We start from the raw sequence: 13,306 nt of genomic DNA, 5'->3' as shown, positions 1-13,306 counted from the left end.
TTGCAGATGTATGTCATTCACCTAATATTTTTTATCAACTAAAGCTGTTTTCCTTAAAGAAGACTCATCCTCCATGTCTACCAGACTGCTGTCATCCAGACGAAAGGCTCAACTTGGACCTAAACAAAACAAAAATCATAAACAAAAATGATTGCATTTTTAGCCAAAATGTCTTCCGAGAGATTGAGTTATCTAGTGAAAATAGGCTTGTGGACAGGGCATGAGAATGGCAGAGCTGTATTTCAGGCCCTTCTGGAGATGTTTTCACCTTAGCTGAACAGTTAGGTTTTTTTTGGTAATGGTGTTCAGAATTGTTGTAAAATTGATGGAAAAAATCTAAATATACTAGATGACTACTCTGGATATTGTTCTTATATAGAATATTTAAATATACAAAATCAGACTTGGATCCCTGGAACACTAGACAGATTTAGAAATTCATTGCGAACCACCATATGAGATAATCACATTAAGCATGTATTTCAAAAAGTTCCTTTCTTAACAGCCTAAAGTGAAAAGGAAACTGCCTTTTCTTCTGATACTGCGTAGTAACAAGTAGAATATATGGTTTAAAAATATTTGTACTCTGTGCCACTCAGAGAAGAATTAGCATACAGACTAGATCTAACCCCCAAATCTGCACTTCACTAGCCAAGAGTCCCAAGGAAGTCACTAAATTTCACCAAGTTCTGGATCTTCTTCTGTCTTATAGAGACGTTGATATCTCTTCAAGGTCCACACTGGTCTTGGGAATGTCAGTGAGATAAAGGGCTTGAAAGCACAATGTTAGAATACATTTATAAAGGCCATGATAAATGTATTCTAACATTTCACATTCATTCCCACAAACCTTCATGCCATACGTAGAACAATGGAATCAATATAGACAAGATGAACCACAGGTATTTCCTCTGAGACGTCAAGACTATTCTAACATAAGTTAGTATCGATGGAAATCAGGTGGGTTACAGACAAAGGTAATTCTCAGTATCTGTTAGGACTCTCCATTATGACCTAATTTCTCCTTCAGTTACATGGCAGCATTTTATCACCAGGCTATGTTCCTTTTCATCTAGATTTTCTTTCTCTTTGAAGATGGTAGGGCACAGCTGGAGCTTGGTCTTAGGTCCTTTTGACCAACTATCTCATCAGTGTGGTTGATAACACTTCCCCATCTCTTTGATAAACAGGTGGGAAGAATAACTGAATTTCCCAGAAAACAGTCTGATTAAAATAAAAGTGCTTAGCATTCCTCCTCCTTAAACGAAAGACCAAACAAAAGAAACGGTGTCCCTAGGGAGAGTTGTCACATCATGCTCCAAGTGCTTCCTACAACACAATGTTATTGTTGATTGAAATATTATTCTTTTCCATGTTTCTGTCTTAATGATGCCACGATGAAGGTTTTGTAGATTTTAATTCACACAGAATACTGTGTTTATTTTAATTGACCAAATGTAGATCAGGAAATAGAGTTACTATTTGAGAGAGAGAACGATATGAACAGGAATTCAGATAACTTCACACCATAGGCAGAGACAACCTAATGTATTCAGAAAAAAACTGCTTTTTTTTTTTTTCTTGGTGGGAGTGAAAGTGGCTCGTGTATTTTCATTTAATTTTAACAGCTGACATCTCCACCACCACCGACTGCAAGTCCGAGAAACAGGCCGTTTCTAGATAACATCCATAGATTCTTCAGAAAAGGGTGCCATCCTTAGATACTTTTAGTAGAATTCATGAAATAAATGCATTTTTTTGGTAAAGTGCAATAGATGCTGAAGATACCTCAAAATTGCAGAATTGCCATTGTTCTAACTATTATAAAGTAATATCATGCTTTAGAATAAAAAGCACTGCAGTGATTTATCTGCATGTGAGTGTTAATTCATTTGTCCTGTGACTAAAGCACCTCTGAGCGGGTATATCCTGACTCTGTGTATTCCTTCAAAAAGGAAGCTGATGTACAAAAACATCGTGTCAGCAACCACACATTACAATATCTGAGCATGTTCTTGGGGAACGTCCAAAGATTCGTCATGAGGAAAGCATCTTTATCTTATTTATTGAAAGTTTATTGTAAAATTTTGTTTACCAAAGTCCCTATTGTGGTGTTTCAGATAACGCATTTCAAAGGGAATGATCACATGGGTTCACGAGAAATGAATTCTTTTTTTTTCTTTTATTCTTTTTCAAATTCTTTTCCCATTTAGGTTATTACAGAATGTTGAGCAGAGTTCCCTGTGCTATACAAGTAGGTCCTTGTTGGTTATCTATTCTAAATATAGCAGTGTGTACATGTCATTCCCAAACTCCCAGTTTTTCCCTCCCCCCCACCCTTCCCCCACTGGTAACCCTAAGTTCAGTCTCTAATTCTGTAAGTCTGTTTCTGTTTTGTAAATAAGTTCATTGTATCATTTTTTTTTAGATTCTGCATATAAGTGATATCATACAAATTTGTCTTTCTCTGTCTGACTTACTTCACTTAGTATGATAATCTCATGAATGGATAAAGAAGATATGGAACATATGTACAATGGAATATTACTCAACCATTAAAAGAATGAAATAATGCCATTTTCAGCATCAAGGATGGATTCTTGTTTTGATGTAGGATCTACAGAGAGTATGAACCCACTGGATTCTCATCCATGGTGAAGAGCAGAGTAATCAGTTCCTCAGCCAGGAATCCAGTTCCTTCTGGTGAGCCAGTTGTTGGTCTTTCTCTTAAAAAACCAAACAAAACAAAGCAAAGCTTTCTGCCATGAGACAAATTTGTAGGCATAGTTTAAGGATTCATGGTTATTTTCTGTGGGAATACTAAGTGCCAACATCCATGAATAATATAAATTGAAATGGAGAATTTCAACTTATTGAATATGTAATATTCAGCCATGAAAAGAAGGAAATCCTGCCATTTGCAACAACTTGGTTGGATCCCATGACATTGTGCTGAGTGAGGTAAGCCAGACACAGAAAGACAAATACTGTATGATCTCACTTATACGTAGAATCTAACAGTAACTGTGTGAGGATAGGTGTGTTCATTAGCTTAATTGTGGTGATTGTTTCACAATGTATAAAGCATCATACTGCATACCTTCAATATATATAATTTTTGCCAATTATACCTCAATAAAGCTGGAAAAAATTGAAATAGCCTCTCCTGAAATCTATTTTTCCAAAGATGAAAAGTTATTAGAACCTTCATGCTTAGCACTCAAGGAAAGAAGGTAACTGTCACTTTGCTGAGACAGAAACTAGAAAGCTTTGAAATTGATGACATCATTGATTCATTCAGCAAGCACGTGCACAGTCTACCAGATACACCCTGCACAGGGGGCACAGGAATAGCAGCGGGAACCCCTCAAGGCTCTAACCTGGGGAGTCCCACTCTCCTCGACCCGAATTTCCAATGACATCCTCCAACCTAGAGGGTATCAGAATGAGTCCTGCAGGTTATGCATTTTAACAGATAGATTTGGACCATCTGAACCTGGGCAGCGGGAGTGGGATTGGATACGTGAGGCTGGGAACTTCACCCGGCGTGTTCTGACCCTCCTGAAGGAGAAGGAACTTCTCAGCAGAGCTGCCCACATCCTCCACCCTCCACCCCCTCGTTAGACCAAGCCCCGCAGCCAGACAGTCATTGCCTTTCCCAAGGCCAACTTGCCCGAGGGTAGCTGTGTGTAAGTGAGCAAAAGAGCAACAACAGCAAAAAAACGTGTCCCAGGCTCTGCCCTGTGTGAGCTCTGTGTACACCTCGCCTCAGTTAACCCCACAACAAACAGTGGACACAGGAGTTGTTTTCCAGTCAATTTTATTGAAGTGTAATTTGCACACACCCAAGTGCACACTTTTTAAGGGTCCAGCTCAATGAATTTTGGCAACTGCACAAACCTGTGTAACCAAACACACATCAATACAGAACAGTTCTGTTAACGTACAGCTTCTTCACGCCTCCATCAATCCCACCAAAACTTCCTTTGTCTGTTCTGGGACTTTATGAGACGGAATCGTACGGGATGTCTCTTTCCTGTCTGGTTTCTTCTGCTCAGAAACATCAGAAATCACCATATAAATGTTAACTATCCAGTATTTGTTGGAAAACATGTTTCTGATTATATACAACCTGGTACCCTTTTTGTTAAGTCCACAGAAAACCTAAAATTAAAACATATGCTTTTTAGAATTACACACATACAGAATGAAATGGTATCAAAATCAGAGGAAGGAAATAACCATCACAGGATCCAGCAAGGCCTCACCCCGGGTGGAAGGAGGTTTGTGGACGACACTCCGTGTCACAGAGGGAATGGAATCGCTGATAATAAGGGTCAGAGGGAGATTGTCAAATAAATATCAATAGACAGTCAAAAAAATTCTTACTTAGACACCCAGGGTGCTCACGTGGTGCTTGTAGGTGTATATACACCTCTGTGTATGTGTGCACAGGCGTGCAAACACACACAGACACCCCTATATGGAAAAGGGCATTGACTCATATTCTTTTACTGAGCCATGGAACCTGTTACCTTGTGATCTGTTTACAGATGGGTCCACCAGTTTCCATGGGGAGCAGTTACTGTTTATGTCCCAAACTTTGAGATCACAGACAAATGGGGATGGCAAACAATGAAGTTCCCTGTGTGTTCAGGTACAGGTTTCTATTGGGTTGGTTTGGACTCATTCCTGCACTGGGATGGGGAGAGGTCTCCAGATGGAAAACGATGTCACATGGCCTCAGCCAGCTCGTCCACCTTCCTGTTAGGGAGCTCGGCTTGGGGGTGGGACCATGCTTAATACAAACATAAATGAACCCTTCTGGTGGGTCAGGAGGCTGCTCCAAACACATTTTCCCCTTGGCGTACTTTAGCTCTGTTATTTTTCTCGTGTGCTTCCTGGAGAACGGGATTCTCCAGACAGAGTCGCAGGCATGTGCTTCTCAAGATGAAGCCTCCGAGAGAAGCGCTGTAGGCTGGTGGCGCCAAGACGCCCCAGCTCCTTCCTTCCCTGGTGTCGGAGAAGGACAGAGAGTAGGAGATCAGCTGTCTTCTGCTTCACACCTTCTTTAAAACTCAAGAACTGGACAAATAAGTGAGCCTTGGGGCCAGAACACTCTTAAACAGATGCTTCAAAAGATGTGTAGGGCTGGTGGATCCCACTTCCATGCTTATATCCCAAGAGAAAAATGGATCTAGGGCATCATTAGAACCTTCTCCAGAGCTAATCTATTTATATGCGTAGTCAGAAATCTGCTACACAAAATTTAATTGTGATTAGCAAATACCGACCCCCAATCTGACACGCCAGTCACATCAAGATAAAGTGTCGTTCTTCTTTGAACAAAATCCCTCCATGTGGTACTATGTCATGTCTAAGCAGAACAGTTAGAATACAAAGCACCCAATGCCAACTTGGTCCCAAAAAGGCATTACTGAATTTGGGAGGTGACTAACACAGTTGAAAAATGGCACCACATCCTTTGACCCTTCTTCCAGTGTGGGGTGGGGTCTATGCCCTTTCTGGTTGTATGTGTGATGGCTTCAACCACAGCTATGATGGACATGAAGCTACAGGACTTCCGAAGTGCACAGAGAAGGCTGTGCACCCCCCGATGCGGTTTGCTCAGGATGCTGGCTCTGCGGGGGCTGGCTGTATGGTGACATCCAGCTCTGCAGAGTCTGCCATCATGGGGGGTCACCTGCTGGTGCTCCCGGCAGCTGTCCCAGCCAGGCTCGTAGCCAATGGGCAGCACCAAGCCACCCCAACCTCCAGCACAGGGGGCCTTTGGAGGACAGCAGCCCTGGTCAATATCCGGCAGCAGTTGCCTGAGGGGCCCCAAGTGAGAACTGCACTCTTGAGTCCGTCCCAAATTTCTGGCCCACAAGTCCCCAGAAAAAGTTGCTAAAGGTGGGAGCAACCTGTTGCACAGCAGCAGTGATGCACGATCTACCATCAAACAGACGCGCACCCACGAGCACAGCAAGGGTGCTCCCTTAACTAAGGGGATTCCAGAGCCCCTGGGGAGGGTGCTGGTAACATGCAACTCCCTGGATGTCTTTTAAAGAAACGTGGGAATTTGGGGAAAAGTAAAAATAAAGGTAGCAGAGTAGGAAAGTGTCAGCATGAGCCAGGTTTAATTCTGCAGCCACAGGCCATGCAGCATCAGGGTCAGAGTGAGCTGTAGCAGGAGTGGGTTGATCCCAACAGGGACGGTTTGGGGCTGCATCCTTTTCAAGGGGTAATAAACTAAGTCACTGAAGCCTTCCGAGCATGCTCGCTGGCAGATGTTCACGAAACTTGCACAGATGTGCCTTTTTCACCATGTGACTCACACTGCACCCAAGTGAGAAACATGGATTAAAACCCAGATTCACAGATACTTTAAAAATAGTCCCTTTATTTCCCTCTGTGTCTTTGCAGAGCCAGAATGGAAAACAAAGGAAACACTTCTGTTCATTTGTTATACACAAGACTCTCTGGTAGCAAAAAAGAAGACTTCACTGTGAAGAATGTACAATGTCATAGGACTCCCAGGATGCCTGAAACACTGTACCTAAATTCACATCAAGAAAGACAGCCTATGGATTTCACTGCTCTGGAGCGCTGGAGAGCGTCCTCATTCAGAAGCCTCTAATGCTCCACTCATTAAAAGTAAATATAGTGATAGTGTTTTCAGTGCTCCCGTGCATCTGGCTAATGGGACCAAATTAAGCAGGTGGAGTCTGTGCAACCATGAAGAACAGGTGGCCCTAGTCCCCATGCGGGAGCAGCAGGTAGTTCCTGATGTGTCCTGGGGGCCAGAAAGTGTCAGGGACAAGACATAACAGGGGTAAGTTAGGCTCCCAGGCTGGGAGTCAACCTACCTCAGGCCTGAATTCTGGCTTTGAAACTTACCTTGGTTTCCCCCCTCACATACAAAGGAACCATACCAGACAAGAGGGGAATGTCTTTTAATTCCAACAGAGGATGTTTCTACCCAACCCGAGAGAAGCAGTGGCTTGGCTGACCACTGTGGTGTGTGCCTTGCAATTGTTTAAAACCTGGAGTGAAGACTTAATCATCAGATGTAGGCAGAATTGCAACATTGATGCTGCTCGTCTACACCCCTCACAGAGGATGGGGAGGACAGAGGTGGCGGGCCCTGGAAGGAGAAGTCAGAGCCACAAACCGGAAGGGAAGCTCCTGCCCCATAAAGGACTCGGTGGTCTCAGCTATTCTCTTTAGCTGCCTACGCACAGACCCAGTATTATTTCCAGGTGGTTCCCTGTGAATTATAAAAGGTAGCAGCAGGAGGTAGATGCATTTGGGGGCATTATCTTTATACATGCTGTAATCCCAGAAGGATTACGAGTGTTTACAGAATCTACACCATCCACAAGGAGTAGGTTGACAGCCAGAAGCACTCAGTATAAGTAGGGGGAAGAAAGAGCTAAGTCATGGGCCCAAACAACAGGGAAGCCCATCAAAGCTCTTGAACAGGTGTCCTGGTGAGTCCGTCTTCGAGTTTTGTATCAACCTCAGGCCCATTCTGTAAATGAAGAGCTCAAACATTTAGGACTTATAGAAGTGGAAAGAATTTCTAGTTCTTATAGATATAAGTTTCAGATTTAGGAGAAAGGTTTTTTGTGTTTTTTTTTAATGTCAACAAATATATTTACCATAAAGCACAGCAATACACGTGTTTGAGGAATATGAAGTAATATATCCTACAGAGTAGAGTCTCAGCCATGACAAAATTTCAAGTTGCTTTCTCACATCACAGCTGTGCCCCCATGCGAATTTTGTTCAGCCCTCTTCAAGTGCCGTATTATCTCGGAGGAGAATTATTGCAGGAATGAGCAGTGTTACTATGGTGATATGGGGCATATGTCAATAAATCGAACACAAACCACTGATCTAGAGGAAGATGGTATTTGGAATCCCCTGATAACCATCTGCACAATGGCCAAGTGACCAGCACAGGAGAATTTGAGTGTTTATCAGCAGAACCATGAGCCAGCGGGATCACGTGTACTCTGGGATCCTTTGGGATCTACAATTTTTACTAGCTCAGAAATGCCCAGGACATATTTGCTGATGGGTCAATGTGATAGGTTTTTGTCATTCCTCTCCAAGTGGGAAAAACTGGGGAGATTATACTGTACTCTGCTAATTACCGTTAACATTAATAAGTGAACCTTGCTTTTGAAAATATAGAATACATACCTACTAAGAAGGTCCAAATTAATCGCCTTTGTGACTCAAATTTCAAAACCAATTATTTCTACATTAAGGAGACAAACTCCTTAATGTATTGGACACATAATGTGCAGCATGGTGACAATTAACACCACGGTGATTAACATTATGGTGATAGTTAACAACACTGTATTGTGTATTTGATGGTTGCTTAGACAGTAGATCTTAAAAGTTCTTATATCATGAAAAATAATGTGTAACTATGGATGGTGACAAATGTTAACTAGACTTAATTGCAGCAATCATTTCACAGTATACACATACACAGAATCGTAATATTGTACACCTGAAACTAATATATAATAGAATATTATGTCCATTATATCTCAATTTTTTTTAAGTTTTTTTAAAGAAATTTATTTATTTTATTTATTTTTGGCTGCGTTGGGTCTTCATCGCTGCACATGGGCTTTCTCTAGTTGCGGCGAGCGGGTGCTACTCTTCGTGGCAGTGCATGGGCTTCTCATTGTGGTGGCTTCTCTTGTTGGGGAGCACAGGCTGTAAGCATGTGTGTTTCAGTAATTGTGGCTCACGGGCTTAGTTGCTCCGCGGAATGTGGGATCTTCCCAGACCAGGGATCGAACCCATGCCCCCTGCATTGGCAGGCGGATTCTTAGCCACTGCACCACCAGGGAAGTCCCTATATCTCAATTTTTAAAACATTTTTGAAGAGGAAAGAAAGGAAAAACACTCCAATTCTCAAGAAACTTTTTTTTTTTTTTTTTTTTTTTTTTTTTGGTACGCGGGCCTCTCACTGCTGTGCCCTCTCCCGTTGCGGAGCACAGGCTCCGGACGCGTAGGCCCAGCGGCCACGGCTCACGGGCCCAGCCGCTCCACGGCATGTGGGATCCTCCAGGACCGGGGCACGAACCCGCGTCCCCCGCATCGGCAGGCGGACTCCTAACCACTGCGCCAGAAGGGAAGCCCACAGGAAACTTTTTTTTAAGTTCTGCCTCTTTGTAGAAATCAAAGAGTACAAGGGAAATTTCTCTTTGTTAACAAGGAAGTTTTTGTTCTGTGAGTGGTACACTTCACTCAGGACCGACCTCACCAGCCACTTCACATGCCGCCATCTTGGATGCTCCGAGCAGGAGACGTGGTTTAAGTTGAACAGGTGTGGGGCCCCAGGAGGGAATGTCGTCTCTAGAGGTAGAGCTGGCCTGGCAGCCACAGTCTACACAACTGGGGAAAGTGTCAGGAGAGAGCAGATGAGCGGAAGACTCTCTGGGGAGAAGAGCGTGGGTAACGAGGAAGCCGCAGGCCAGATGGCCTAAGGCACTTCTCCTGACCCCAGGTGAAGAGAGAGCTGTGGGTGGAGGACACTGGTTGGAGATTAAAGTCCTCAGAACATCCTCGGGCCTCTTGATGTTCTCAGCGCTGTGGCCCTGGAGGCATTTCCAGAGGACAGGGGGTTGATCTTCTAAGGGAAAGGTTGCTGAGCTGAGTTAAGGAAACACTCCCAACTACCCAAAGTCCACCCCTCTCTCTTCCACACGGGTGTCTCCAAATAGATGACTTTGGGCATTTCTATGAAACTGATGGCAGAGAGACGACAGCTGGGTGCTGAATGGTGTAGCCGTCCCGTACACCTGAATCCCGTAATCCATCTCTCCCTGAAATGTGCCTACACGGCATCCTCGGGGCAACACATGCCAGGAAATGCCATATTTTAGAACTTCAGTGCCCACTCCCAGATCTGTGAGGAAGGCAGCGTGCGGCCCAACAGCAATGCCACAGAGAGGCACTTAGTGACAAGCGCTGATGAATCCCTATCGAAATGAGATCATTTCCATGCATTCCTCGACATATTTGTGTTTACACTGAAAGAGCAAAAACACATTATATTAGTAGGAATTTAATTTTACTCTTTGAGCAAAGTAAGTTATGTAACTAGCTAAAAGGAATGCAAAAGCAATTTGCAAACATGCAATTGCTTTAAGGAATAAACGCACAATGATGTTATTAAGATTATCATCAAAATTCAATTAAATATTCACTAGTTTTTAGTTATGAGAAGGAGCACATAAACAGAAGTGAAATGCTGGCCAACTGTTAAATAATAATTAGTGGAAGCAATGTTTCCTGATTCCACCCTGGAAGTTAGTGAAGCTTTTCAAATAAATTTTATAAAAGCAAATTTTAAAACTACCTGGAGTTTCATTCAACATGCCTTGGGAATTTAAACTCTCTTTCACAGACGAGAGTTTAAGCATTTTTCTGCTGTGTGCAAAAAGTTTTCCTTTTTTTTTTTTACTTCCTGTCGAAATGGTTACTTTCACCCATATATGGCTCCAAACACATAAACCATTTCAGAGTGCCTGTCGAAATTATTCACTCTTGTCCTAGAGCTAATTTTGGATTTTCACTCCTAACAATATCTTCCGGGAACACTGTAAGTGAAAAATAGGATTGTAAGGCACATGTATATACCATGTAGCATTCTTGAACAGAAACCATACATGTTTTTGTATTTTGTTTATTTGTGTTTGGAACATCTGTGTATAAGAAGCTGCCCATGACTATTGGGAAACACGTTTTTCAGCCGTGTGTGTGTGCTGGAGGACTTTGAACGCACTTGCAGATTTCAAAGCAAGGCAATATCTTTTTGGTGACATCAACTTCCATTCCTTTGTACTGGGAACTCACAGTCCTCGGAACAGAAAGTTAGGAGTGGATGCCAAAGGTTGTTTCACCTGTGAGTGTTTTTCCTGTAAGCCCAGTTAACCATGCATGGGGAGCTGACAGATTTGATAGTGAAGCAAGCATCCCCAGTTCTTACATGCCTCAGCGTCAAGGCTAATTCCTCAGTTATCTTTAGAGCATGGCCAGTTCCACGCAGAATCCCCATACCTACCAGCCTGCTCCTGTCCTCTTCGGCTGCCTGGTCATCCGGCAGTCAGAATAAAGCCAAATGGTCGATGCAAAATGCTCTGACCCTTGTGAGCATAACATGTGCTGACTAGTGTGTGTCACATACCCACAGCCAAAGCTTGCTGTGCCAGCCCCTCCAGAACTGTACAATCACGTGCTAAAGTTCTTAGGGACACACATATTGACAGACTGCTTTAATGGGTCTAAGGAGAGACTCTTTCCTGGGATTCCAAGAAGCAGGTCATTCAGAAAACAGAAAAGTAGATGAGAAATTTCTCTCTCTCTCTCTGTCTCACACACACACACACACACAAACACACACACAAACACACACACATACACACTGCAGTATATATGTTTCTACAGACACTGTAGAATGTTCCTTACAGTCTGTCCCTTCCCCCCATAATTCACATCACTGGGTAAATCTGATTTCCCCAACTTCACATATAAAAATAAATAAAAATGTTCTAAGATATCTCTTTTGCTTAAAAGTATTTAAAAACAATTCTGAATGGAAGATCGTGTTTTTAAGCTCTCACATTTTTTTCCTTCTGAGGGTGACATGTCACCATGTAAACTTGGACAAAGATCGTGGACAAGACCCTGGCCATGATAGAGTCTGTCCTTTGGGAGCGAGGCCATGCCAAAATAGATGGCAAAGGAAAACAATCCAGAGTGAACAATACTGGCCCCAAAATAGCAACAGGGTTGACAACCACAGCAGCAGGAATGGCCGCTCATCGTCTGCCAAGAGCTCCAGTTCTGGCCTGTCTCTCTGGAGGGACACACGGGACTTGGGGCCCACAAGCAAGCCAGCTGACAGCACACCATTCAGAACCTCAAATCTGAAACACTGATAACAGCACTTGGGACAGAACCATCTTCCTGAGGAGCTTTCCAAGAAGAATGAATGAGCTGACTTCCCCAGGGATGCTGGGAGCTGGCAAGATGCAGCCACTGAGCACAGCCTCTGTTGCAGCAGGACCAGGAGACTCCAAGAAATAGGTCTAAGCGTCCCCAGCCACAAATGAGGGAACTGAGACCAAAGCAAGACTGGCCCACAGTCTCACGGCTAGAAGCTCTTTCTACCAAACCATGGATCTACAGGTGTGTTGGGAGTTAGGGAAACCTCAGACATCCTTAAGTAACATCCTCAACTGAAGACAGCACGCAGATAAAACCACAGATGTCAAAGTAATCATCAGGCAACTCACAGGGACACAGGGCATGGAAGACACATGGAAGAGAAGAGTCGTTGGACCAGGGATGGGGGAAGAAGCTGTCAGGAGGAGGCAGGATGCTCCCTGGAAGGGAAGCCTGAGAAAAGCAAGGGCCACAGGGGAGATAGTTCATGGCGGCAATAAGCCGAAGGAGAAGATGGGGATTTACAGCCCTTCACCATGTTCTAGGCTGGGAAGTAGACTGGTGAGAAGCACCTAAGTACAACTGCAGGGGCGCAGGAATTGGAAAGATTGCAGCTTAGATCCCCAGCTAAGGGAAAGCCTAGAGAGATTTTGAGACCAGCAAGTGGGAAGTGAGAGTACCAGGTAGACCTCTGTCCCTCCCCTGTAGGAGGATCCATGTCCCCATGATGCTGCCCAGAGTGGACAGGCCAGAGACCATGGATGACCCAACTGTTGCTTTAATTTGAGTGGAAGCAGGAAATTATAGCCCCAGTTGCTGCCCAGCCCACGAGCTCTTGATAAGCGGAAGCAATTGAGGAGCAGACTTGTATTTCTTAGGTTCTGCACGGGACCCAGAGATCCAAATTACTTCTAAATGCGAGGGATGGACCAAGTCATTCCTGAATGGATCGAAACCCTGACATTAGCCCACTTCAGCCTCCCCAGCCTGTGCCTGATCAGGACCGGAACCCATGTCTGTGGCCATGAACACTCCTGAGGATGATACATTTTTCAAGAGCTACATCCCCTCCCCCAGGAACATCAGGCTTTAGCAGGAAAAAGCGTTAACACACTTTCAGCAGCATCTTAAGCAGTGTTCACGTGACTGAGTCCCAAATGAAGCACAGAAGGAATAGAAGTGTCAGCACTGATCCCAGATATGTGGGGTCCAAGCAGGAGGCAGTTACAACCAAGTCTGACTCAGCCACACGTGTGCATCACTCACGTAGAAGACCACCTTGAGCTATCAGTGACAGGAAAGCAGGGGTTTGCCCATTTTACTC

This window comes from Leucopleurus acutus (genome assembly GCF_964270905.1).
Source record: "Leucopleurus acutus genome assembly, chromosome: 1".
Lineage (NCBI taxonomy): Eukaryota > Metazoa > Chordata > Mammalia > Artiodactyla > Delphinidae > Leucopleurus > Leucopleurus acutus.
Note: the sequence above shows the minus strand (reverse complement) of the source record.